Source organism: Condylura cristata, unplaced genomic scaffold, assembly GCF_000260355.1.
Source record: "Condylura cristata isolate star-nosed mole 26May11 unplaced genomic scaffold, ConCri1.0 scaffold00012, whole genome shotgun sequence".
Classification (NCBI taxonomy): domain Eukaryota; kingdom Metazoa; phylum Chordata; class Mammalia; order Eulipotyphla; family Talpidae; genus Condylura; species Condylura cristata.
In genome coordinates, this window is record NW_004567113.1 from 23,027,147 (window position 1) to 23,043,023 (window position 15,877).

General features: G+C 36.5%; 1 pseudogene; it reads left to right on the plus strand.

The window, feature by feature from the left end:
* Positions 1–14,720, plus strand: part of LOC101632946 — a 100,378-nt pseudogene extending 85,658 nt beyond the window's left edge.
* Positions 14,721–15,877: the final 1,157 nt, after the last annotated feature.

The following is a 15,877-nucleotide window of genomic DNA, read 5'->3' on the forward strand; positions in this document are numbered from 1 at the left end:
ATAGCAAATTTCTTTCATGCCTGTTATTTTCTTAGGTTAGAGACAACAAATTGATGTCAACCCTTGCTTCTGAGGATTTATGAAAATCTAAGCAGAAAAAAGTCACATTTCTTCTCTTCACTTGTATTGTCTATTTTTCTATATTATTGATATCATTTCTATTACTTCCCCCCAACTTTATTGATATATAATTAAGATATCACTTTGTGAAACTTTAAAATGCCCAACATGTTGATTTGATATATTTAAATTGAAAATGATAGTTATCCTAATATGAGCTAGTATTCCATCCTGTCACATAATTCCTATTTTTTGGAGGTGGGGTTGGGTGGGAGAACATTGAAGACTTATTCTCCTAGTGACAAGCAAGTACATGCAGTAGTATTATTAGGAGTAATCATCACAAGCTACGTTTGAGTCCCAAACTGCCTAATTGAAATTTGTGTTTTTGACCAATATATTCTTATTACTTTTTAATTATTGATAAAGATATATTGGTAATAGAAATTAAATGAGTGCTTATGCATTGTTTTGATAATGTGGAATTTTTTTCATTGTTTTCACAGTGAAGGAAAATGTTCTTTGTTATTTATAATTGATTGAGTCAATGTCTTTAAATATGAATGTATGTGTGCAAACTGAAAATACAGCATTTTCAAGGTACTAGTATCAGACTTTTAGGCACAGTGATTCACTTCAACAGAAGTGCTAAAGGTCAGAGGAAAACGGTGTCTGGGGATTTTTAGTAAAAATGTGCAGACCTATGGCTAAATTCTCACTTACAGAATCTCAGATCGTCTGAAGGCAGTCTCTACTCTCAGCTCTCCTTTTTGCTTTCTTTTCTCTCCTTTCCCTCCTCATCCCCCCACTCACTTTCCCTTCCCTCTTTCACTACTTCTTCCCACCTAACTTTCCTTTGTTTCTTCCTTTGTCCTTTCCTCTTTTCCCCTTATGTTCCTTTGGTTATTTATTTATTTATTTTTAAGATTTGATTATTTATGCATGCAGAACTGGGGTACAGGCCAGAGGTACAGGGGTAGCGAGAGGATTCACCAGAGACAGAGTGGGGAGCAGAACAAGCAGATCTACTAAGAACACTGCTGAGGGGAACAGTGGGTGAGGCCAGAGAGGTCTGCTGTGCCATGTGGATCGAACTTCTGCTGAAATGGCTGAGGCTAGCTTCTCAGTGCTATACTTTGATGTTCTTTTGGTTAAATTTACTCATGAGACTTTCATGTCATAATTCAATTAATTAAAAAAAATTTAAACCTAAAGTTAGAAAGACTAAATAAGAAGAAAAACTGCAATTAATCTCCATGTATGCCATTCAGATTCAGAATGATTGTCATTCTGCCTTCATCTTTTTATCTTATTTCACTGGAAAAATAAAAATATGTTTAAAAGTCCAAAGTAGATGAAGATGCCATATATTATGTCACTTTGCTATGAATATACATCAATATGAATTCCTTAAATATATGGTCACTTCTCACTATCTCACACTTTACAGAGAAATTAACTCCAAATGGATTAAAACAAATAGAAGAAAATATTTGTGACATTGGCTTCAGTGATGTCATTGGGAACTTGACTGATATATTAAGGGAAACAAAATAAAAAATAATCAAATGTATTACATAAAACTAAAAAACTTCTGCTAAACAGAACAAATTATCATTAAGACAAAATGACACACCAATGAATGGGAAGAAATATTTGCACATTAAACAATCAACAAGGGGCTGATACTCAAGTTATACAAAGAATTGGTACAACTCATAAAGATAAAACAAATATCAACCAGATCAGAAAGTTGGTAGAGGATCTAAACAGGCACCTTTCCAAAGAAGTCATACACATAGTCACCAAGCATATGAAAGAATGTTCACCATTTGCTAGTCGTCAGTGAAATGTAAATGAAAACCACAACGAGATACTACCTGACACATATGAGAATGTCCCATATCAAAAAGATCAATAACACTATGTACTGGCTAGGATATGGAGAAAGTAGCACTGGTAGAAATGTAGACTAATCTATGAAAAAACAGTTGTTGGAGGTTCCTCAAAAATGTTAAAAATGAACCACCCTGTGTTCCAATAATTCCCCTTAGTATCTTTCTGAGAATGTGAAAACATTCATTTCATGGGATGTATACTCTTAATTAATTGCAGCATTATTTACTATAGCAAATGAGGTGCCCAACAAAGGAATGGATAAAGATGTAGATATATTCATGATGGAATACTACTTGGTCATAAAAAGATGAAATTTGCCATTAGGTCAATATGGATGGTGCTTGAGGGGATTATTTTAAGTAAGTCAGAGGAAAAAAAGATAAATACTGTGATTGTGGGTGGAATGTGAAGAGGCAAGGATCAAAACCTAGGAGTTTGACTACTGACGGGGCCAGAAGAGAGGGAGGTGTGGATGGGCAAGAGCAAAGCTTGTGGAGAATTAGAAGTACTCTGGGTGGATGTGGTGTGGTAACACATTTGAAAAATTGTGGACCTGTGCTCCATATTCATCCAACCTGAGCTGGGAGCTACGGGTGGTTCCTTATTTTTGGCTGTTAGGAATAGCACTGCAAAGAACATTGTGAGACACATGCTTTCTTTGAGATTCTGTTTTTATATTCTTCATGTGAATACCAAGAAGTGGAATTACTAAATCATATAGTAGTTATATTATTAACTTTTTGAGAAATTTAATTTTGAATTTAACTTGTTTGCTTTTGGGTATATAAAGAAACAATTGACATTTGTATACTGACATTTCATTTTGCAAGCTTAACTATAATCGTTTAATAATTCCATTTCTTTCTTTAAATTGCCAAAGAGTTATCTTAGTGGTTTTTCCAGTTTTCAGTCCCACCAGAAACTTAAAATTACTTTCTAACATCTTCTCTAATAGATTTTATTGTCAAAGTTTTAGATTTTTTCAATGTGATAGGAGATAAATGTTTTCTCATTATAGTTTTATTTTGAATATTTCTTTTTGAGGTTGGCCATTTTTTCTTATCTTTTCCATTGAGAGTTTTTGTCCTTTACCCATACATCTATTTGTTGTTCTCTTATCTGGGCATATAGGAGTTGCTTTTATATTACATTGGTCTTCTTCTCTCCTGTAATATGGGTTACAGAAAATTTCAAATTTTATGTGGTTTGTATACTTTGTTTGCAGTGTTATTGTTGTACAGAGTATTTGAAAATTTTCAGTCAATTGTTCATTTTTCTTGAATTGCTACTGGATATTGAGATAAAGCTGTTTTCTCTCTCCCAGGTTGAAGATGTTCACAGGTATATCTCTTCTAGTATGCATAAAGTTTTATATTTTTATTTTAAATGTATAATCATTATGAAACTTATACTGGCACATATGTGAAGAACAGATCCTATTTTATTGTTAAACAAAGATTTTCTAAATGTCCTTAGACTAATTATTAAGCACCTTGCTAGGTAATTTTTTTTTTAAAGATTTACTTATTTATTCGTACAGAACTGGGGTACAGGCCAGAGATGCGGAGGGTGAGAGGATTCACCAGAGACAGAGTGGGGTACAAAGCAGGCAGATTGACGAAGTACACTGCTGAGGGGAGCAGTGGGCGGGTCAGGAGAGGTCTGCCTCACCATGTGGATCTCCTCCGGGGCAGGTGGGGATCAAACTCATGGGGAAGTGGCTTAAGCTTCTTTGTGCTGTGCTTTAACCAGCTGCGCCACCAGGGAGGGCCCAGCCAGGTAATTTTTAATAACACTAGTGTTTGAGAAAATAGATTAAAAGAACTTGATTGTAAGCTTGCAAAATGAAAGGTCAATATACAAATGTCTTTTCAAAAGAAGAATGAAACACTCTTATCTAGCTATCATCTATCTCTGTCGTCTGTCTACCATCTGTCTATCTTTCCTGTAGTGGAATATAAAGTCATATAAAGAACTCAAAAATGTCAGGAATGATATTTTGAGATATACATTCATATTTATATTTCACTGAAGCCCAAATTCATTATTTTTCAAATCTTCTCTCACTTGTACTTTTAATTCTAATTCCAGGTATGACAACTCAAAGCTACCAAAGCTACCATGAGAGAAATAATTTCTTAATCATCATAAAGATAAATAAAATAGGGTTTGATAAAATGGCAATCTTAATTCTGTACATATTCCATTACCGATTTTCATAAATAATGATTGAATATCAAAATAACAGACTTTTAATGAATATCTAGATAAGTTCCAAGCTAAAAATAAAATTTAGTTCAGACCTAGTGGTATTGCTGTAATAGAGTTTCACCGTGGTTTAGCACAAACTTGTTTCACCTGTCCACTTTGAATGTCAGAATGACCATGGACAGATAGTCAAATAGTGTTAACACTGCTCATTTCTTTATATTGTGAGCATAAGATTATTGTCCATAACAATGCCTTCCAGTTACACACCATCAGGAATACTCCTGCAGTTGGATGATTTGGAATCATGCTTACTCTAATGAGACTGTGGAGGCCATACGTGGCCACAGAGACCTGTGGGGCTTTTTGTAGGATTCTGGCACATGTGAGATGACTTTGGAGAAGATTGTGATCTGTGTTCTGAAATGATGTTCTGGTAAGAAGGTGTCAAGAATTGGGGGTAATACTATGATTAGAGCTTAATAAATTTTATGTAAAATGAAGGAAACTAGAGTGAGGCTAAAACATAGTAACTTTCACTGTATTATTCAAGAGAGACATGCTTGATCATTCCTCTTGGTTGGAGAATATTTATACTTTGTGGGTCTATCTGGATGTTTTAGGAGCTCTTTTTATTTCCTCTGATGCTGACTCCCTCTTATTCCCTCCCTGATCAGATAAAAATAATTTCTTCAGGTAGACTTTTACTTTGCTTACAGAGTTTTGTTTGTGTTCAGACATTACTACATAGTGTTTTCATTTTTGTCTGGCTGCATGGTCAGTGAGTGCTTTGCTGATGTTGGTGTGAGAAAATATTCCAGATAGTTTCTGGATGTCAGGGCTGTTTTTATCCCTTGTACAACAAATAAGCAGTTTTTCCCATTGCTCAATTTGTGCACAATGAAATAAGACATACCTATATTAGGGTGGCTAGTTCCAGTTTCTATAGCACACACTTATTAGTTGCCTAGCACCATAATAGCTTCTTAGACAAACAAAATCCAAAACATGCTTTCCTTATTGGGTCAATCTTCATGCCTCGTACACCTCGTAAAGCAGATGACTTACAAATTTATAGAAGTTACATACTTCACACATTTTACTTTTCTCATATTCCTTTGCCAGGATTAGTGATGCAGCCATTGACATAAGAAGGTATATTCAGGGTTCTCCAGAGAAACAAAACTGACAGGATATGTATGTATGGAGAGAATAGAAGTGAGGGGAAGGGAGGGAAGGCAAGATAATGAGACAAAGAGAAGCAGAGAAAGGAAGTTTTATTTGAAGCAATTGGCAATTGACTCCTATGATTATCGAGGCTCTTAAGTCCAAATTCTGCAAAGTGGGCCAACAGTCTGAATACCCCAGAAAAAATCAGCGTTGCAGATGGAGTGGGCAGGCTTTCTGCTGGCAAAGTTCTTTCCTGTTTGGGGAAGTCAGTCTTTGTTTGATTAGGGCTTCAGTTGATAGGACGAGGCATACCTACATTATGGAAAGCAATCAGTTATACTCTAAATACTCAAAAGAAATACTAATCACACAGATATATTGACATTTACAGAAACATTCAAATGGCTTTTGACCAAATATATGGGCACTATGACCCAACTAAGTTGATACATACAATTAACCATCACGAGGAGGTATATGATTTCTGTGTTTATTATTTTTTCATTAATTTAGCATTGTGACTTTGGAGCTTGTGTGTTTGGTTGCCAGCCAGCTTCTTGCCAAAGTATTTTTTCAGATATGTATGTTGTCAATAATAGTGTGTATCTTATAAACACATGATTGTTTATATATATCTTAACACAATGCAATCCCTTACTTATTCTAGCACTTAAAATTTTATTTTGATTTGTAGGTAGGATTGGGTTGGTTATTTCTATTTCACAAATGAAGAAAATGGAATTAAAATAGGTAATTGTACAAGGTTGAAAGGTAAAAAATGAAAGATAAAAGTGAAGAATCTATTCTTCACTCCTGAGTGCTACCAGAGACACAAATTTAAGAGAATAAATGAAAGTGAATAAAACAAATCATTCTTGGAATTGACATACAGTGGGAAGTATTTGAATTTATATCATCTGCAAAAAAGGAAAATTAGTCTGAAATATCTTAAAATGAAAATAAAAGTAATTGTTAAAATTTCAGTGCTAGTCCTATATCTAATGAGAGTATCATGGAAAATTCATGTTTTCTGTTTTCTGTCTATGGGGAATGATTATTCCAAAAGGTAACAAGGTGGCATGAGATTATGAATTGAGTACACTTAAGATTTTGAATAGTAATTGAGCTCACTAGGACAAGATTCGTAAGAGGCGCACAACTGTAAGCAAACTCACTGTATGTGCCAGCCTCTTTATGCACTAGCCAATTGCCCACTCCTGAGTTTAAGAGCCAGCGGCAGATCACACTGATGGTTTGTTCCTGCGCTGCTTCTAAGAGACTGCCAAGGCATCCTGCATCCAGTCTCAGGAAAATCACAGTCTTCACAGCAGTTCAAACATACATATTATATAAGGAGAATAGTACCAACACAGCCTGAATTCACAGTGATAACTCTTTTTAATTCCTTTAAAGATGGCATATCCCTGATGTACAGGAAGGTAATGCTAGTGAGTCAAAACATGCCAGCAGGAGAGACTTCGGTTCAAAATGACTCTCTAGGACACTTGGAGGAAAACCTTATTTAATAATGGACAGAAATTTAAAACAACTTTTTCTCATTGTACCGATCTTCCTTGTATCTTTTTACTAGTAAAGCCAAGGAGTAGACAATTGACAAAAGATTTCTGTGACTTTAATGGGAAACAGATGTTGAACTATTAACCTTACCCTTCCTGGCATCTGAACTGATATTCAGTTTTGGGAAGAAAGTAGAAGAGAAACCTGGGGCGGACTCTGTAGGTGAAGAAGGTGCCAGGGGCTCAGCAATGGGAAGACTCCATGCCTGTTGGATGACTGCGTGCGAGTGAATTGTAATATATCAAACGTTTTCCTAAATTGCTCTCTCATTCCCTACTCTTTTCCATTGATTCATGCTAGTTTTGTATTTATAGCTACTGTTAAGAATGTCAAAGAGAAAAGGGGACAGCATAGAATCAGCACTTGAGATAAAAGAATGCTTAGTATTTTCTTGGTTGTCAAGTTTCACTGATTCACAACTACTGGCAATTTCTCTCTCTGTAACTTAATTATCTTTTCTGTCAGACATAAGCCATAGGAAACAACAGGACAGCAACTTTAGTTTTGGCTGAGCTGAGTATCCCTATATCTCTCCAATATCTATCAGCTCTGTAATTATAGTTCTTTAAAGAAAGACTATACACTTAACATTTTTAAGTTCCACTTTTGAGGAACCATTTAAAGTAAGCATTTAAATCTGAAATCATTAGCCAGAGTGAGGACAGAACTATAATAACTAGGTAGAATATTAGAACTATATATAAAAGAAGGATTACTGTTGTGATAGAAAGTCCACAGATTTAAATCTGATGAGCATGTACAAGAAGTAAAATATGTGTTAGACATTCTATTCACATATAACATGAGTAGACTTTGAGCAATTTCTGTTTAAAACTCAGAAGGGAATCATTTCCCTAAAGGTGGAAATTATTACTACACTTAAAATTATGTATGCAGATTGATAACATATGACAGAGATATTTTCAAAATACTTGATTTTTTTGTCATAACATTAAGATAAATGTCCATATTTTCTACTTGACATCTTATTACTTGTTAAGTAAAAGATTTACAATATTATAGAGAATTGGATGAATTTTCTAAAAATAGAAAAATGGATATGTTAGCCATCAATGAGATGTAACCTTCACAATGATTCTGAAAAAAAGCTTCCATGATCCAATTGGATGCCCAGTGGGTATAAAGAACTGTGTATCCAACTTGATGTTGTAACATTTTTTCCTATTTGATTTTTTCATTGATGCATAGCAGAGTCTCATTCACATTTCTATTATCTAGTAAGAGGACTTTTCACTGCTTTGCCCAATACTTATTCCTGATGAGTTCTAGTTGACGTTGTTCAAAGAAAATCTTTACAGAGGACTCAGTGTCACAGAGACTTCACATGAAATCATTGTAATATTTAGCTTTTAAAATTTAAATCCCAATCTTTAAATACAAAAGCCATGTTCAAAGAGAAGCATGAAGTCAGTGTGACTTGAATAGAATGAGTGGCAGAGTTTGGAATACATAAGGTATTTAGACCATGATTAGGAGTTTGAAAATTTCTCCTGAATAAGTTGAAAGAGGGTAGACCTTGGCAGTTTTTGAACAAGGGAGAGTGACATGATATAGTTTTTGTTTACTCACATTACTGCGTAGAAAATGGCCAGAAGTGAAACAAAAGCTGGAAGCAAGAAAAAGTAACAGGAGGCTCGTGGAATAACTAAGTTATGAAGGTAGCTATGTGTGAGGCATCTGGATTTGGAATACCTTTTAAAAGAACAATTCTTAGTAGTTGTTGATGGATTAGATATGGGGTACAAAGGCATGTGAAGAAAAACATGACCCTTAGGTTTGGAACTTGAACAAATATATAATGCCCTAGTAATTATTAAACCTGCATGAAAAATGTCATTGACTTAGATTTATTAAAACGAACAACATACCACACTATTTAGTAACAGTACTTTTAATTGTTAGACATGTATACAGTGTATAGTCAGTTATCCTAGGTTGACATTAAAATATATCATTAACATTTTTGAAAGAAAAATAGCACCTCTTTTGGTAAAACATTAGGACACATTCTAGAAAATGGGCAACAGGATAGACTCAGATAATAGTACTGTCTCCATCTCTATCCTCCACTAGCTTTGTATTTTGCCTTTCTGTGACTCTTACATCATCACTCAAGTAGATTTCAAACTGGATCTGGTTCACATTTTATCATTATTTCTCTGGAAGTTTCGATTTAAGAGAAGACAGTTTTCTGAATCTCAGTATTTCCAATCTGACACCAAATATGCAAAATATGTAAGCAAAGAGAGCTATAGTAAGTGTCCTTCCCTCTGTATTTTTGGGTTGGCTTATATACAGGAGTCAAATAGAAATGCTGTAGGTTGCTATTGTTTAACTGTAAAATGAAGTGGAATTCTGAATCCCTGACAACTCAATTTTCATTTCTGATCTCCATTTTACTTTTCACTGGAAGAAAGGTGACACATAATGTGGCTGGTGCTGTGTGTTCCCATTTGGCCTTTCCCAGATAAATGAAGAACAGCAAATAGCTCATCTGATCCTACATTGTGATACTGATGATGCACACTGCCTTGTAGTCTAACCCTTGATGTGCAGAGCTGTAATCACAGCTGACTGGTAGGTAGACCAGTTGTCTTTATGTTCAATCTCTCCTTTTGTATTGCTGTGAAGTGCTGTCACAATGACTGATAGAGGGACTGGAGGTGTAAATTCAGGAGACTGATTCAGTTATACAAGCAGAAATGGTATCTTTTTTGTAGAACAATACTTGCATGTAAGTTAAGTGGAAAACCACACATACACAAGCATTTCCAGGGTGTAAGGGAAGAGAACCTTAGTGCAATCTAAAATCTCTTTCATACTCCCTTGAGGATGCCAAATGCAAACACATAAAGCTGTAGTGTTTAATTAAAGCCTAAATAAGCATGCTGACAACTGAGTGGGTGCCATGTTTTAATATAGGATTTTAGTCAAATAGGCATGAAGCAGGTTTTGAGATAATAGAGAAAAATACAAACCTACCAAACACGTATAGTTGGATAGATGGAATTGTTGCCAGAGCACAGGGAGAAACAGCACTGAGCAAGAAAAAAATTGCCTGTATCACAATTTGTTTTTAGATTGGCCCTATAATTTTGGTACAAGTGGAATGTTGCACTATGAGTTTAACTGTCTGTATGCACCTGTTTTTGCTTTCTTTACATTGTATAACATGTAACCAACAGAAAAACCATTAGAAAAATTTATATCTACTTTCTATTCGGGCTGTTACCACCAACAGATTGGTTTCTACTTGTTTTCTGTTCAGAAGAAGACTAGTAAACTTAGTGAAGTGGTCTACCTTAATAACATTTGTCAATGCTGCTACCTTGATAGTTCTGGCATCTTTGCATAGCTTTTGAACATTGCAGCAACAGAATAAAAACACAGGCTCACAGAATCAGGTGTATTTTAGAAGGTAATTTAAGTTCAGTGAACTTTTCTCCAAACTTATTCCACCACACAGGCAGCTTGAACAGATAAAACCAGTTGGTGGGAGGCATATGTTTTGTTTCCTGGTGTACAATTTCCATTTCTACATTTAACCTGTCTCACCTTATTTGAAAAATAGAAAAAAGTTCAGCTACTCCTTAATTCAATGTGTTGTTACAATAATTAGTTTTTAAAAGGTTGTTGCAAAGGCAAAGGGAATTCTAGAATGGTGGAGGAGGAGCTTGGTAGACTCTTTAGAAAACAACAATTACTGATTAGAAAAGCTAAACATGGAAGGTTTTTGAATTATTCTAATGTCACAGAGAGAACGTAATAACAATCTACTCAGTATAAAAACAAAAAGTCGTGGCAATTAACTTCTAACTTGCTCCCTTAGGGGGCTCTCTTGCTTTCCAGATTTTTTTTTCTGGGTCTAATCTTTCAATGCATGGAAGTGCAGGCTTCCACTTCATATCTCTCAGTACCTACACTTTCAGTTAGATGCATTGAGAAGACTGACTTTCCCTAACCCACCCTGTCGCCACCGCTCACGGGCAAGAGCTCTACTCCAGCCCAATCCCAACATTCTCATGAAAATGTAAGAAATCCACAATAGTCAAAATACCTAAAAAGTTGTATTGGAGCAATCACATTTTGTCATTTTAAAACTTATACTACAGTAATAAGAAACTATGGTACTGGCATAGTGGTAGATCAGTGGAATAGAACTGAGATCTAGAAATAAAGTCTCACATGTACAGTCAATTTATTTTTGACAAGGGTACTAAGATAGGTGTTCTACTGGGGAAAGAATACTCCTTCAGCAAATAGTGTTGAAAAACTGGATTTCCTCATGCAGAAAAATGAAGTTGAACCCCTTCCTTTCACCAAACACAAAAATAATCACATGCATTTTAGTTCTGAATGCAAAAATGAAAACTATAACATTCTCCAAGTCCTAGGAGAGGAGGTGATTCTCCTCCCTGACAGACCTATGTGGTAGCAACAGCAGTGGTGATCAGGAAAGCTTATTTACTTTGGCTACTTATGCCAGTCATTCATTGTAGAGTGTCGATACTCTCCCTGTGCCTGGAACCTGGGGCCTGTTAGGAGAAATGCGACCTTTTTCTTACTATTTAAACTAGTAGAGCTTCTGCGGTTTCCTGGCAAGGTGCAGACATCCTTCCTTTTTGGAAATCCGCAGTTTTTTGTCACCAAGGTTAAGAGATTTGGGGACTAAAGCATCGAGGACGTTGTGGAAGACTTTTACAACTCCTTGGATGTCATCACATTGAAGTATCTCACTGGTGTGAAGAAATGGGAGAACCTATCTTGAATGCTTCTGGCAGTGCTGCTTGCTGATCTAGCCTTAAGAATGAGAAGAAGACTTGTAATAACTTGGCAAGGTACTGAAAGCCAAATGGCAAAGAAAATATCACAGCATATAAACTGCAGATGGTTGAGGCCATGTAATTTTTTAATGTAATTTGAACACATTTTTAAAGAAGAGAATAATTGAGTTTCCCCATTTTGAAGATTGTTCATTATATTGTGAATTTGATATAAGATGAACACTTCCTAACTTAATCTGTCCACAAGTGAAAACAATGACTGTCCAAACCTGTTGCCCCCTTGGGCACAGCCTCTCAACCTGAGGCTACCTTGTTTCCCACATGGCTGTCTTGAGGCTTTCTAAGAAGTTTATTCTTCTCCTAATTCTAAGTGACTTCATCATCCTGTTTTTTCTTCTAGAAATTCTTTTTCTCTTTCAATTCACTTCAAAATGCGTCCCCTTGATTTGGGTTTGTAAGAAATCTTAATTATTCATATGGGTGCTAATAAAGGGGCTAGATACCTCAGAGTCTTCCAGACCCATGGACACAATGAATATAGACCCAGTGAAGAAGAATACTGGAGAAAGTTTTAGCTGATCACAGGAGATCCTAGAAGATGCAAAAGAAAGCTATAAAAAGTGGAGAGAGGAAATTTGAGCCAAAATTAAAACAGAAAAGTAAGGCAGTTAAAGTAATCAAGACAAAATAGAAAAACCCCTGCTCCTAGCCCTATACCAAACCTCTTAGGAATAAATGGTGGCATCCCAGAAGACAACATTAGACATTAGAAAGAAAAGGATAAAAAATTAAAGAGATAATGAAACATGCCTGGGATAATAACAGGATGTATGGATGGAGCCAGAGTGCACAGAGACCTGTTCTAAGGAGTTAGTAGATGCTTTGGACACCCTTTGCATAATGGGACTGCATGATGGAATCTGAGATGGGCTGAAGATAACTTTGATTTCATAGGTGTCTGTGTTATTGGTCAACCATTGATTTATTGGATTTATCTATTTATACTTATAGCATGTTACCGCTCAGGAGAGGAGATATGAATTTAAAAAAAAGATAAAAAATTAAAAGGATTATTCATGCACATTCAGAAATGACTCAGGAAAACAGATAATGCAAATAATCTTTTTTTAAGATTTATTTATTTATGCCCACAGAACTGGGGCACAGGCCAGAGGTGCAGGCACAGTGAGAGGATTCACCAGAGACAGAGCAGGGAGCAGAATAGGCAGATTGACACTGCTGAGGGGAGCAGTGGGTGGTCTGCCCGTGCCTTGTGGATCACCTCCCGGGGCAAGGATTGAACTCATGCTGAAGTGGCTTTAGTTTCTTAGTGCTATGCCATCAGGGAGGGCCAATGCAAATAATCTTTATCTGAAGTATTTGAACCCAAGAATGGTACTGGGGTGGGATTGTGTATCAGTTGTGGGCTAGGAGATTATTTTTATGGGTTCTTGCTGAAAATACATGGTATTCATGGTGCATTTCCTATTTCTACTGTCTTACAAAATAGTAAGAGGGCTCGCAAAATGGTCCAAAATATCCCATTTTAAACAAGGGGGGGGGAACCCTGATTTTTCACAAGGTGTGATTCAGAGTATAGACTCAGCAGAGTGTTTGCTAGCCAGAAGGTGCCCTGTCATTGCCCATCTCCAATGCATCCATGGGAGAGGGAACTGAGATCTGTGACTTATGGTGAGATAGATGATAGAAAGAAGCACATTATATTGCAGTTCTGGATCCAAATTCAAATTGCACCAGATTTAGCAGAAAAACAACCAAAATACTCTATCAACCTGCTTTTTTATTTTATTATTTTACTTAGTAAATACACACACATTGAGGTAACACTGCTTTACAATGTTGTATGTGAGTCAGAGAAGTAGAGTCATACTCCCTCAGACATGTCCTCACACCACACCAAACAACAAGGTACCCTAGTGTTGTATCCTAGTCCATTTTGCTTCCTTTCACACTGTGTCTCTCTTCCCTTACATCTTGTAGTCTTAATTTCAGTACATTTTTTTAGGGCTTGCTATTGGTTTGGTTTATTCTGAACCTTTGTTTTGTCTCTCTAGATTCTATATATAGCGGAAACCATCTGGTATTTGTCTTTACCCTTCTGACTTATTTCACTTAGCATAATCCCCTTCAGTTCCATCCATCCAACTTGCATTTTAATAATTATTTTTCACCAAATAAGTACTGCCTGATGCTCTATACACAAGGAGATTGATTTAAAGTATTACTTCCAGTCTCCTGCCAAGTGACTTTATATTAAACTTTTTTCCTCAAAATCTGGTGGCATGGTTTGTTATTTCTGTGCCATTACTTAATAAGATTGCATTTAGCAACACAAGCATGGTTGATGTCATGAAAAATAGAACAGGGAGAGAAAGATATATAATGTTTCCATTAAGGCTGCAGAAAAACATTTTATTAAGAAGTTTCCTGGAGATGGAAATACGGGCATTTAGAAAAGAAGGTGGAGCGTTTGGCCTGCTTTGTTGGGGGGAGGGTTTGCACTAGGAGCAGATGATTCTAAAATGGATGGAACTGGTATTTAGAGCTCATGGTAGAAACTGCACATAGATGCCATAAGTCAAGTGGCAGAAATGCATTAGAACTAGGTCCTGAATCATTCAAGTTTGATATTGCAGTAGAGGCTGTGGCAATCTGGCAGGCTGGAAAAGTATTACATCTTTGTCGGAAGTAATGGAGTCCTATTGGTACTTACAGATTTAGTTGTGATCCAAGATAAAGGTAGGGGGACTGGAAAGCAGCACTGGCCTTTGAAAGGTTTCACTGAGTCATTAGCAGATTTTTTGGGATAAAGGATTTATATTCTTCTACTCCTGCACATGATGATATACAACAGAGCTTCTTTGTTGAAACATGAAAATATTTTATCTGCTGGTCTCCAGTGATGATGTTTTACCCTTAGGCCTCAGGGTGTTTAATACAGAGGTTCATCCTGTGCTTATGTTGTTACCCACTGGTTGACTTCTTTTACACAACTCTGGAACAGTCCAATAAATTCTTCTAAATCAAGATTTAAACAGCAGATAATTGTATTCATTGGCCAAAGAATGTGCTCTAAAGGCCTTCTGAATTGGGGGGACATGTTAAAGCGTTTGTATGAGCAGGATGTCTGAGAAAGAGGTGGATTTTTCAGGACCTGCATTCATACCTCCTTCCCCACCCTCGCCTTATGCTTGGTCTTGACCAGATCTGGCATGGTGTTAGTGGTTATCCTTTTACCATGGTAGGGAGGCTAAGATTTAACCATTGTCTATGCCTATGTCAATCTTGATACGAAATCATCTTGCCTGATTTTCTGTGGCATTGTTTGCTAAAGGATAAATAAGAACAGAACAAGAATGATCTGTGATCTGAAGTATTCAGCCAATCTTGGAGTTCAACTCAGGTGGTTTGCATTAACTGCTTAGGATGTCAGATTAATTGTGTCTCTAAGTACAAGCCTCAAGGATAAAAGTTTAGATAAATTTTTTCCCCCTTTCTTTTATGCTCTTTGGGTTTGAAAACAATTTAACGCTTTAGCCTCAATTTCTGTGTTACATATAGCTACACAACTCTTTCAGGAAATCCTAATTTGTGATGAAAGCAACTCCAGATAGACCACTTTCAACTGTCTTTTTCTTTTCCTCCCCTCCCCTCTGCTCATCTCCCCTCCCCTCCCCTCCCCTCCCCTCCCTTCCTCTCCTCATTTACTTATTTATACATACAGAACTGGGTTACAGGGCAGAGATTCAGGGACAGTGAGAGGATTCACCAGTGATAGTGAGGATCAGAACAGGCAGATTGACAGAGTACACTGCTGAAGGGAGCAGCAGTGGATCTGGAGAGGTTTTCCACACTGTATGTGTCACCTCCCTGGCTGGGGCTTGAAGTCTAAGTCATGCTGAAGTTGCTCCAGTTAGCTTTGTAGTTCTGTGCCTTAATCAGTTACACCGCCAGGGAGGACCCCTACTTTGTTTTCTCGGGCCACTACAGAAGTTAGTCTGGAGAGGGAGCTTTTGAAAACTGGTTGGTTTAAATCAACATGGTTCAGTGAAACACTGCTGTTCCCACAAAGCTTTCAACTTTTGGCTACTCAACTTTGAATTGATCTCATTTTATACCTGACCAAAACATTCTTT